The sequence below is a fragment of the Ursus maritimus genome, unplaced genomic scaffold, assembly GCF_017311325.1.
Source record: "Ursus maritimus isolate PB19 unplaced genomic scaffold, ASM1731132v1 scaffold_5, whole genome shotgun sequence".
NCBI lineage: Eukaryota > Metazoa > Chordata > Mammalia > Carnivora > Ursidae > Ursus > Ursus maritimus.
The window spans coordinates 31680400-31693392 of record NW_024426663.1 but is presented as its reverse complement, the minus strand read 5'-3'; the positions used below and the strand labels follow the sequence as shown (position 1 = coordinate 31693392).

The 12993-nt window shown below is 47.6% G+C and overlaps 1 protein-coding gene and 1 long non-coding RNA gene across 2 annotated transcripts in view; one reads left to right on the top strand and one right to left on the bottom strand.

Annotated features, from left to right (window-relative positions):
* Nucleotides 1-4036, bottom strand: part of GCNT4 (glucosaminyl (N-acetyl) transferase 4) — a 26114-nt gene extending 22078 nt beyond the window's left edge. The window contains exon 1 of the mRNA XM_040622183.1: nucleotides 3822-4036. The gene's annotated coding sequence lies outside the window, so the exon portion shown is untranslated. The remainder of the gene's footprint in view (nucleotides 1-3821) is intronic.
* Nucleotides 2461-12993, top strand: LOC121100707. The gene is made up of 2 exons (XR_005832468.1): nucleotides 2461-3062; nucleotides 12856-12993. It is a non-coding gene; the product is annotated as an uncharacterized LOC121100707 (long non-coding RNA).

The window sequence follows — 12993 nt, the reverse complement described above, 5'->3', positions numbered from 1 at the left end:
TGATCTTATATACTTGAAGCTTTAGCCTTTCGATCCCAGTAGGAAAATTACCAACATATGGAATGCATATAAAATGACATGCAAAGCAATGCAAATTAATACAAAACATACACCTCTAAATTGCTTGGGGAAAGTCTGTAAGCTTTGACATTGATATTATCTGCTTTGCTTCTCTAGAGTCTGGCGAGCAGTGACCAGATTCTTTGATTACCATTTATTTTGATGGCCGCCAGCACCTGACACTTGCTAGCATGCTAAACAGAGGAGCTGCCTCTGCCTGTGAGTCAGGCAAATGGGATCCAAGACCTAACTTCGCCACTGTTTGGTTCTATGGCCTTGTACAAGTTCTCACGATTCTCTGGTTCTCAGATCCCACATCTGGAAATGATGGAAGCGACGCCATCACAGTAAAACCACCAGCCCTAAGGCTCCCTGAGCACCCACCAGAGGCTGGCACAGTGCACACATGTGCACACCCATACCTGTGCACACATGTGCATGGCATGTACACATGGTGCATGCATGACACACACATGCCGCCCTCACAACAGCCCCTGGCAGGGTACCATAAAGACGCACCGCGCAGGTGTGGCGCCACTTCGGGGACCAGGAAACTCAGACAAGGCCATAAGCCAGGGAGTGGCCAGAACCCAGGCCTCAGCAGTCTGACTCCAGGGGCCCCTCAGGCACGCCACAACTTTGCTGCACAATTCCCAGCCGTGCTTCCCTAAACACGAAGTTTGCCTAACCTATGAAGTAAAAATTCAAATTTCACCGTCATATGTGCTTCAAAATATTATTTCTGTAAGATGGTGATAGTTATGTGAGTTTGATATCACAATGCCACACAATCAGACCGTTTTTACCTAAAAGGATTCCAGATAGCCTTTCCTGCCCGCTCGCTCCATCCCATTCACATATAAATTATGTGCCAGGCTCTCTCTCGCCAGTCCTCAGCCCACACCGCACCCCACACCACGCAGGGTGCCTGCTCCCACGTGGGCTTTGGTTGAGACGTGCTGCCCTAGCTCTCACCCCTCCCCATGAAGGCAGGGGCTCTGTTCCAGGTCTGCACTCCTGTCCCATCCACCCCAGGCTTTAAGCAGTGCCCCAACACAGATGGCCCCCCGCTTCTGTGGAGCATCAGCCGGGGTCTGGAAAGCAACTCAGACTCAACCAACCAAATCTATCTTTCCTCCAAAATCTACCCCTCGTCTAATGTTCTCCCTTTTGTAAATGGCAGCAACATCTGCCCAAACCTGGAGGGAATCGCCCTGCCCTCTCCTACACAAAAGTAGTCACAAGTCACTCCAGAGTCTGCCTTGAATCTAAGCACTTGTGTAACCCTGCTGCCACTGGCTCAGCCTAGACCACCAGGCCTCTCACTCCCTTGGAACAGCCCTGTTTACCTTCTGGGCACCTCGGACCCATTCTCACACAGCAACCTAGTTGTTTTGAACAGAAATTTCACCAGGATGCTCTCAGGTGTGAAACTGTCCAGAGGATGTATTCCACAGATTGGCCCCAAGGTAAGGCATCATCTCACCTCACCTGTGCTACTCTCCCTTCGTGTCAGACTGAACCTTTCCATTCCATGAACTCTCTGCTAGCCCTCCTCTGTCTTAGGGCACACCGCTCCCTGGGGGGAGAATGCTCCTTTTCTCCTTCTCCTCCCTGCACTTAGTGTAAGCCACTCTTACTCATCATTCAGGCCCACCTTAAATCTCCCCAAGAAGGCCTCCTGCCTCTACCCCAGACTCAGCATATCTGTGCTCCCACAGTACCCAACACTGGCCTGACCCACAGTAAGTGCTCAACAAATTTGGACTGATGAATTGACTTTTCAACCCTGCATCACATAATCTCACCATCTTGCTGTTTTCTTCCTGCCTCCCAGCCAAAGAAGGAAATTCTTTGAAGCAGACACAGTTACACTTCTGGTAGGGGTGCTAAGATAAGCCCCAGGTCATCAACTCATACTCCCAAAACCAGCTCCAGTAGTTGGTGATTCTCACCGGAGAGAGCAGAAGCTGGGCACCATCATGTATACTCTCTACTTGCCCACCTCCCTGCCTCCCACGATCTGAGTTCATTGGAAGTCAGACTGATAACTATTTACTGCCTGCCCGTCTTGAGGGTACTTAATTAGCACAAGCCATCAAGGGCCAACTTTGACTTCTTCCCCAATTATGCTATTCACCCCTACCTACCTCTGTGGTGATTACTGTGGCATTTAGCAAATTACTGTAAACTTTGGAATGAGTATGAGTAATAAACAGGAGGGAACCCCCCCCCCCCCAAATTCTATCAGTTTTCCAAATTCAGTACCATACAACCAAATTCTCTGGCTACTGTTTCTATGCTAATAAAAAAGATAATTCAACAGCATCTTAATTGGTCATTTCTCAGACAGTATTAGATTCTTAGAAAGTGCAACATAGGAAATGTTCTCTGCAATAATTCACTTATTTTTAAAGATTTTACTTCCTCAGGACGCGGTCAACAAAAGCTATCAAAAGGGAGAATGCCTTAGGCTGATAAGCAGTTTAATAAAGGCACGCCTTTCGCACGTAAGATCAAAAACGGTGACTTCTAGGTCTACCAAACCTCATGGATACTTAATATTATTCCTAATTCCCTTAATATTCTGGTTTGTTGCTCTTCAATTTTACGGATGAGAAGAGGAAGGAATAAGGGCCTCAGGGCTAACACCACCTCTTCGCGTGCCCATTTAGGGGGCAAAACACAAGTTTCCCAGGCTACAACGACCCGGAAAACCTCCCCAAGACAGAGAACTTAGTTCTAAAATTTACCAAGCAATACCAGCTCACTCGCACTGTTAGCCTAAGTAAAGATAGTAAACTGACTCGAGAATCCAGACCTCTTGGCTCCGATCCCCGGAGCCTGCCGGAGAAGCGCTGCCACCTCGCCGGGGGGACGTCCCGGTCAGCTCTGCGGCATGAAAACTTGACCTTAAAAAGCGCAGAAGCTCGTGCCTGGGAGGGCACCGCCGGGAGGGCACCGCCGGGAGGTCCGCCCCGCAGCTTCCGATCCCCAAACTGGTAAGACCCCCTCCCCCCCAAGCACCTAGTCCTAACGAAGAAGCCACTGGAGCAGCCCATTCCCGAGCGCCTCGTAGCTCTCCCGCCCACTCGCCTCCCGCCTAGCGGGGACGAAGACGCCCACGGCCCGGGGCTCGGGGCTGGCAGCGTCGCCGGGCCCCGGGCTGGCGCGAAGCTGGCGGGCTAGTCGGGAAAAGCGGGCGTCGCGACCCCGCCCCTCGGCGCCCCTCACCTGAACTGGTCTCCCTGGCCCTCGGGCCGGGAGGACAGAGACTGCGGGACCCTCGCCTCGGGTAAGGGCGCGTGCCGGAGCCGCGTTCTCACTGCTCGGTGAGAGTCTGGGGAAGCCCTGGTGCGCACACGCCGCGCGACTCCCTGCCGCCGCGCGGGTTCCCGAAGTTGCGGCGTCCGCTTGGCGCGCGGCGGGGTCGCCCACAGCAGTCCCCGGCTCCATCTGCGCCCGCCGGGTGCCCGCGCCGTCCCTCCCGGCACCGGCAGGCGCGCAGCCAGGCGGGGGCTCAGCCCGGGATTCCGATGCGGCACCCCGGGGCCGACGCCCCAGCCCTCACCCCTGAGAGCAGCGCGGCGCCCAAGTTTTCCCCAGCGGGAAAGTGAAAGTCTAGAGGAGGAGAGGGTCCGGGGGTCCCGGCCACCCTGCGGCTGGGATCGGAGCCCCGCACCCGCACCCGCCACCGCGGGACAGCTCTGCACCCCGGCCCCGGACGTTCCTCACTGGCCTGCGTGGCTAAGTCGACTTACGAAAGGGAGCAGGGGAGCCCCGAACGCGGGGTTCCCGCGGCTGCAGAGGCCACCCAGGCGGGGGCCGCGAGCTGCGCTCTGGGATCCCGGCCCCTCTGCGGCGGCGGCGGCGGCAGCTCGCTCCCGCCTCCTCGCCTTTCGCCAACTCGGCAGCGCGCCCTGCTAGGGAGTTGCTCTCCTTCGGCCGGGGGTGGGAGAGCCCCGAGCTGCCCCCGTGACGTGGAGAAAGGAGGAGCGCCGTCGCCGCGCTCCCGCAGCGGGAGCTCCCCGCCCCTGCACTCCGGGGTCCCCTCCACGCTTGGGACAAAGTTCCGAGGCGCGCCGGGCGCGCCACACTCCGGCAGAGCCGCGCGGCTCTCCGCAGCTGCCCTGAGTATCATCCAGGTTCGGTTTCCTCCCCGCAGGAAACAGACAAGATCCGAGGTCTAGAGAGCTAAGAAGCTAGCCCAAAGTCTTTCAGGGGCCTGTGACAAAGCAAACTTACATCCGTGACTCCTTGCTTTTCCCCGAGGCTGTGCTCTGTGAGGCTCCGGCCCTGTAGGAATCGCCTGGCTCTCATTGGTGAGACGGCGACAGTGTCCCACGCAGCCTGGAGAAATATCTAGGAACAGCGTGGGAAGGTGGAGCTTTATGGCCAATAAATAGGGTACAAAGTTGTTTTTCAATCAGTGCCTACATGCCAAATAGACACTCTAAGTCTTCCTCTTTACCCTAAAGCGCGGGTGAGGGCGGCAGCCTTGAGGGCGCAGGATCCGGTACCAACCCCACTCACCGAGTAATTGAATGAAAGCAAGCACAGACGTACTTAACCACTGGGCAGTTATCTACGACTTGAAATATACCAATTTTGTAATGTCGACGTGATGAAGCAGACCAGTCTGAGGACCCAGAGTGGGGGTCCCACAGGATCAGCCAAGAGGGTTCTTCAGGCAAGATGGAAATCAAATGTTTGCCAAGAGGAAGTGAAAACAGGGTTTATTGAACACCGTGACAGAGAATAGCAGAGAGAGTGTGTCTGGGAGACTCCAGAAGGGGACTAAATATACTGGTTAGTCTTGGGGTTAGGGATTTCTATTGGAAAGGGGTTTCTATTGGAAAGGGGTACAGGGTACCTGTTCCTTGGGTAATCCAGGGTACGGTCCAATCGAAGGTGAGTGACAGGTGATTATGTTATTTTATAAGTCATCAAAGGTAGGGGGTGGTGATGCCAGCGTCAGCCCAGGTTTGTTCAAAGCTGAAGTGTTTGGGATCTGGCTAGATGTCATCAGGTGTTTGAGGGCCTAGTGCAAAACTCAGAGAATGATTAACTTTCTTGTTTCCGCCTTGGATTGGGAACAAGCTTCCCTGGTTTATTCAAATGCAAAACATAGAATATGGGTAAGTGGGACCTAGCAGAAAAACGGCAGAGATGGAGCCCTTCTAAAACTGGAGTCCCTTTTCAGATGCTTTACCTGTGCTGGCAATTGCCATACTTCCAGAAGTCTCTGCAGCGCTCGTGTTCTTTTCAGGGCCGGAGGATCCTAGGCCCTGCCTTACAGAATAGGAGGGGCAGAGGCAAGTCAATCACAGCTAGTTTGTTCCTTCCTTCCTCTGTCAGTCTACCTTGACTAAGGGCCTGCTGTATTCCTGGCTGGTTGGTGGGGAGTCAGATAGGACCAGGCCCTGACACCCCATGAATCCCAAATAGGGAGCACTGCATAGGATGCCATATCCTTTACTCCCAGCATCTGGAGTCTGTCCACAGTAGTACAAACTCTGAGACTACTCTGCCTTTTAAAAAGTTCTCTGTGCCAGGAGAGCAAGTGTTTTCAAGCAGACATTTTCAAGTAAATGGTGAGCTTTGCACTTACCTCTTTTTCCCCAGTGGGACATCCCTTTCCTGCAAGAGTCCACTAAAGGTCAGGTAATTCATCCTTCTGGTCTCCCTCATCTGCACAGGATGATGATGATGATGATGATGATGATAAAAGCAAGTGAGGTTTCTATCATCCATCTTGGGTGCTGTTCTAAGCAATTTATGCAGACTCTTTCAATCCTCACAGTGTTATGAGGGAGGTGCCATTTCTATTCCGATTTTGTAGATGAGGAGAGGAAGCAAGTGAAGTGTAGTAATTTTCCAGTAAGTGGAATAGCCAGAACTCAGACCCAGGTGGTCTGTCCCAAGTATTCATGCTGTGAACAATGGAGGAAACCAAAGCCTCCACCCTGGAATTCAAGTGGTCCACCAGCCCACATCAGCCCTAGCTCACCCATGGGAGCTTCCAATGATCTCTAGCAAGGGGTGCTGTGAAATCCACACTCACATAATTCCACACTCACATAGGTTGATTCTATTATCTTGAATATATCATATTGTAAGTGATTATCTCTTCATTCACTTGTTCCCCTGTCTCCAACTCCCAGATCAACCTTTTTGTCATAAAGCAAACTGTTTCTAATGAGGGGACCTTGAAAATGCCTTTAACATCAAGTTTGTAAACATTGTTTTGGGTTGTTCTGTATTCAGACCATACCAGTTCTTTCCCTGCTCTCTGCATTCATTGCCTTCAATGACTCCCTTCCCTTAAAACAGTGCCCCAGGTCTTTCAAAGGCCAACTGTCCAAGGCTGGATGGTGGCCCCAGAAGGCCTCTCCTACACTCGATAGCATGCTCAGTGTTCCTGGGTTAGTTTCCCAGGGCTGACATAACAAATGACCACAAATTGGGTGACTTAAAATAGCAGAAATGTATTCTTTCACAATTCTGGAGCTAGAAGCCTGAAATTAAGGTGTTGGCAGGGCTGTGCTCCCTCTGAAATCTCAAGGGAAGAATCCTTCTCTGCCTCTTCGTAGCTTTGGTGGTTGCTGGCACTCCCTGGCATTCCTTGGCCTGCAGAAGCATCTCTCCAGCCTCTGCTTCCATCACTGCACTAGCCTTGTTCGTTTGGGTCTCCCCTGAGTCCAAATTTCTCTCTTCTTTAAGGATACCAGACATTGGATTTAGGGCCACCCTAATCCAGTATGACCTCATCTTACCTCCATTACATCTGCAAAGACTCTAATTTCTAAATAAGGTCATTTTCACAGCTTCTGGGTAGACATGAATTTTGGGGGGGGTTCTATTCAACCCAGTACCATCCCTAAAAGTCATTGTTAATGAAAATGTTTGCCTGAGCTAAGGATGCAAAGAGGTATAAATCACAAAATAATCAAAGTTAGACACTGTACTTACAGACATGGTCTCTATACCCAGAACATAAATAACCAGCAAGACAGGAGATGCTAAAAGCCCACTAACTGGGGCCAAATGACAATCCATGGACCAAATGACAGCCATGTTCATGAATTTAGCCAAGGGGACACAGTCACTGAGGACACCACTAAAGGACTTTACTCTAAGCAGAGGGTAATCTAAGCTTGTCCTTGAAGGAAAGCAAAGATGAATCATGAGGGCTTATCAAAAGCACAGCCCTACGGGGCAGGGCAGGTGTGCTGGGCAGATTCTTACTTCTGAAATTTCATCGCAGAAATGAGAGACTGAAAAAAAAGAAAAAGAAAAAAGAAATGACACTGAACGGTTGTGAACATGTACCGTATGGAGTGTAAGAACACGGTGAATTTGGCTATAATAATAGTATGTTGTAAGGCCATAGCAATTAGCATGCTTTAAAGTGCTCTTTCCTTTCATTAATTTCATTTGGTCTTTATGACAATCCCGAGTGTCCTCAGAGAAAACGATATCATATCTTACAACTAAGGATTCTGGGGCTCAATAGAGGCAAGTAATTTCCCAAGTCAAACAGCAAACCAATTGTAGAATTGGTATGAAACACATTGGCCTCAATAGTCCTGTTCAGGAATTTCCTTACCCAATGATGTTTCCCCCTGGGTGAGCCTTCCAGTACTGGTTGTGTTGTTCTTGGCCCAATGAATGCATTTGAAGAACACGGTAATCCTGCGAGAAATAAAAAGACTTCCTCAAAGCCATGTGAATTCCAAATTGGAATTGTGATAAACTTCCCCCAGAGATCTGAATTGGTTTCACTAAAACTTCTGAGGATTTTTGACTGTATTAAAGAATCTTCTTCGGCCTTCAGAGACATAATAGGATACAGTGGCCTTCTGAAAAACTCAGCTGATTATCTTATGAAAATAGGGGTTGAATGGAACTTGAAGGCACACAGAGACATCGGTGAGAAGTTGAGAAGTTGAATACAAAAGACCATAAATTACATCACAAAATGATAAGCTGGCAAAAACTGATAATCACAGCTTAGTGTCTGATCTCATCAGTGCAGAGTCCTGCCCAGAGGACCAGATCTTGGCATGTTTTAAAGACTTTCTAATAAGAATCTGTAACTGTGGCTAGCAGCTGGAAGCCAGCAGAAGTCTAGCCTTGGGCTGAGTATCGGATGATAATGCAATGCGTTTTCCTGGGTTTTCCTTTACTTAGTAAGCAGGTAACTTACTTGCATCCTCACTGGTTGTCTTTTAAAGGTATATTGAAGGACGACATGCTTTCGAGTCTAGTGTGAGTCATAAGTTCTCGCTTGTGCAAAGTGCTACACTGGTTGCTATAGGAGAATACAAAAATATAAAAGTCTCTGACCTTGAAGAAAATCCCATCTAATTCAGAAGATTAAAAATGGTATAAGTGGTGGGGCGCCTGGGTGGCACAGCGGTTAAGCGTCTGCCTTCGGCTCAGGGCGTGATCCCGGCGTTGTGGGATCGAGCCCCACATTAGGCTCCTCCGCTATGAGCCTGCTTCTTCCTCTCCCACTCCCCCTGCTTGTGTTCCCTCTCTCGCTGGCTGTCTCTATCTCTGTCGAATAAATAAATAAAAAATCTTTAAAAAAAATGGTAAAAGTGGGGCTGCAATGGAATTCTTAAGCAATTTCTTATCACTCAGTTGTCTGTTCAGACGCAACTTCTCAAAACCAGGTCTTGGCTTGCCACCCTTTTTAAAAATACTGGCCGCAGTACCTTCATATCACCTGCTAGCCCTTTAACTTGCTCCAGGGCCTTTATGACACTGATCACTATCTGAAATTCAGTTGTTTGCTTGTATACTCTGCTTCTAGACATAGTATCCACAAGGACATGGAATTGTCTTGTTTTTTGCTGTATTCCTAGCAACTAAAACAATGTTAGGCATATATTAGGTGCTCATTGAGTATTTTTTAAACAAATAAAATACATATTAATTAACTGAAAATGGGCCAAGATAACTTGAATTAATGTAGTGTTTCTCATATTTGCCTGATAAGACTTACATGGACATTTTGATTCAGGAAGCCTGGAGTGGGGCCCAGGAATCTGTATTCTTAGGAAGCATCTCAACTGATTCTTTTAAAGGGGTAATTGGGGAAACATGGGATTAATGCAATGATTGATGGTGGGTGGGAGAAAAAAGTGAAGTGACAAGATCAGTTTCCAGAGATCAGTGGCTGTTCACTGGAATCATCTGGGAGAGATAAAAAAAATCCTGACAGCACAGACACTACTCCAGATCAATGAAATTAGAATCTCTGGGGGTGGGGCCTGGATTTGGTCTAGGTTTTAACATTCATTGGGTGAGTCTAATGCATAGCCAAGGCTGAAAAGCCCCTGGGATCTGCAGAAATATTTTATAAGTACTCCAAGTATATTACTAGGTTGTGCTTCTGTTGCTTCCAGCTTCTTATATCCCATAACTGGAATCCTTAATCTCCTCGTCTAGAAAAAACATGTGAAGAAATTTACACAATAACCCCATTTGGAGAGAGCTATTGTAACTTTTTGCTATTGTAAAAAAATGTTATTTAAAGCAACAACTGAATATAATCTCTTATACTTCATGGCCAAAGCAGAAAACATCTACAATATATTAAGGTGAGAAAGCCAAGGCCCCTTGGGCACAGCCTAGGTGGTCAGGGTGAGTCATAGAAAGCAAAAATGCTATGCTTACAACAAAATGGGAGCATGGGAGAATCCTGAGTTTCTCTTGAATGCCTAGAGAAAGATGACAGGTGGCCCAGGAAAGAGGGAGAAGGCAAAGATGTGGAAAGAGTCTAGAGCAGTAATTCTCAGTCTGACTGCATATAAAAGTCACGTGGGGAGCTTAAGAAATTACTGATCCCCAGATTTGTTCTCAAAGATTCTACTGTAATAAGTATAGGTGTGTGTGTGTGTGTGTGTGTGTGTGTGTGTGTGTGTGTGTGTGATGCAGCAAGGTTATTATCAGAGGTTTAGAGAGGGGAGCCTGGGGGTGCCTGGGTGGCTCAGTTGTTAAGCGTCTGCATTCGGCTCAGGTCATGATCCCAAGGGCCTGGGATCGAGCCCTGCATTGGGTTCCCTGCTCCGCTGGGAGCCTGCTTCTTCCTCTCCCTCTGCCCCTGCTTGTGTTCCCTCTCTCGCTGGCTGTCTCTCTCTCTGACAAATAAATTTAAAAATCTCAAAAAAAAAATATGTTAGAGAGGGGAGCCTGGGCGAGTTACCCTTCATAACAACAACAGCTATCTTTTATTGCACAACCACTCTGCCAGCCACAGTGGCTGATTCCTGCTTTACACAGGTGACCTCATTTAATCCTCACAAACATCTGAGGAGGGAGGTACATTGCTAGCCCCATTTACAGACATGGAAGCCTAGAGAGGCTCACAAGTTTCTGTAAGTAGAGACTGGTAGAGCCAGGATGTTGGCCCACTGCCTGCCCTCACGTCCACTGTCTTATACTGCTACAACCAAGACAGGGTCTGACAAGAATGTCATCAAGGAGAAACTCCCCGTGGCAGAGGTCATGTCCAGTCATTAAGTTTTGTGCTGTGCTGTGCTATAATTCCTTCCCCTTTACCAGGCTTCAGAGAAGAGCTGGAGTGGGTGGTGCTTTGGGGGAAAGGACCAGCTGGGGTGAGGTTAGTACAAGGCAGAGAGATATAGGAGGTGGTGAGAGCTCTAGTGGCTGGGAGCAATGTCCAAGAACCAAGCTGATCAGTAGGCTGATGGAGTTTCACAGAAAGAGGTAGAGTGGGGAACATAAGTCCCTTCTTGGGAAAATGTAGAGAAACAGGAACAGAGGGACATAAAACGGGGTGGTAGTGGACTTTGCCCTGTATGTTGACTGAGGGGCTCAAGTCATTCCACTTGGTTCTAAAGGAAAGGGACATCCACAATTCTAGGGAGTTAGGGGCTCTCTGGGCTCTCATGACTACACATAAAATAATTTGTGACACAGAGCTGGGTTCTTCCAAATTTGACTGTCTACTCTTTTATTTAACCTAGATACACACACACACACACACATATATACATATACATATATATACACATATTTTGTAAAACACATATGTACATACACATATGTAAATATATACACATATTTTGGCTAAGTATCAAAATTTTCTTAAACCTCTCCATATCCACCATCAGCATTTTTCTTTTTTGGGCCATTTGTACACAAAGAAACATAATTTTTGTTTTACTCTGTCTAATCATTTCATGACAATGTGTAGGCAAAATGAACAGAGAACAAAAATGTTGTGCTGGGGTGCAGATGATGGGTGATTGGTGAGACTCACCCACCAGCTGGGTAACTTGCCTCACCACTTCCTCACCTCTGGCTTTGAAGGACATGACCCAACTTCATATCTCAGCCAAACTGCCAGACGTCATGGAACGTTGAGGTGTCTTGTGAAAATCTAAAAAGAGAATGTTAACTGCTTTTACTTTTAGATATACCACTATTTACATTACAGCTTCAAATGTTTGCATCTGCTGTTCCTACTTTAAAGTTCCTGGCAAAGTAGCCTAAATGAAAGAATATGAAGTTACAAATATGTCCAAGGAATTTAAGGTTGACCATGTAGCCTGTACCCAGGGCTTGAATTAAGATTGAGGCAAGCTGATCTGACACGGCCTCAAATTCTGTTCCTTTTATTTAGGTGGTAAAACAATTAGGGACATGAGAACCTTATGATCGAGTTCAAGCAGAAGCTTACTATATTTCTTGGCTTTAACCTGTTTAAGAATGGTATGTCTCTGGTTTCCTTCTGTAAAATAGGCTTCAACATAAATGGGCTGAGGAGGCATAGGAGAGGGAGTCCAAAGAAACACACTTGGAGGGTATGTGCTGTTACCCCCTCAACGTACTGAAAATCCAAAGGAACTTAAGTTCCAGGTCCTATGGGCAGATGCATTCATTTAAAAACAACAGGATATTTCCCCACAAAAATTGAGTTTGGGCAATATGAATTAGCTTTACTCATTCTTTATACCTGGAATGCCCTAGATTGAAAAAGAGAGAGCCCAAGAGCAGAGACCAGGGTGTTCATATTACAACTCATCCAGTAAGACTTCTACCTTCCATTTTCCACTTAGTCTGGCCTGACACTACCTGTGATTAGCTGAAGTGAGCAAACAGACTGCCTCAGAGTGTGTAGGTGGAAGGAGTCAATAGGGTCATCATCACTCAGAATGATGTCAACACTCTTCATCATTTAACATATGTATTCGGGCAGGAACTTTGGTTGAGAGAGAGGAAATATATGGTGCCTAATAGCATGAGTTCTGAAGCCAGATGACCAGGCTTTGCCACTTGGTGGCTGTGTGACTTTGAGCCAAGTTACTTCAACTTATACCTGTTTCCTCATTCATAAAATGCAAATAATATCTCCTACCTCATATGGTGTGATGAGGATTAAATGAGTTAATACATTGGAAGTGCTTGTAACAGTGACTGGGATATATAAAGTGCTCAGTAAATACTGCTCTTAGCCCAACCCCTCCCCTCACACATGTTCCGTATTTGTTTCTGTTTGTTTCTGTTTTTTTCCTGGCAGAGTGTGGAATCTGTACAGCTAGCTGAGTACTCTCATGTACTTACTTCTCTCAGCCAATCACGTTAACCCCACTTCTCTGGCCAGTGACTGATTTACAAATGGGCAGACGGTACAATTCTAGCCAATGAGACACAATGTCCTAGGGTGGTGGTGGTGTTCAGAAAAGACATGCATTGGGAGAAAGTATTCCTTTTCTTCTTCTAATGACGCTGTTTCTTCATGTTCACCCGCTGTTACAGTGGTGCCATCTTGACACCGTGAAGGGGGCTGGAAGAAAGATGAAAGCAACAGTGACAAAGTTGAGTTGAAGAATTAACCAACCCTGAAGTTTCTACGTCTGGACTCGTGATAGGAAATAAATTTTCCTTATTGCGTAA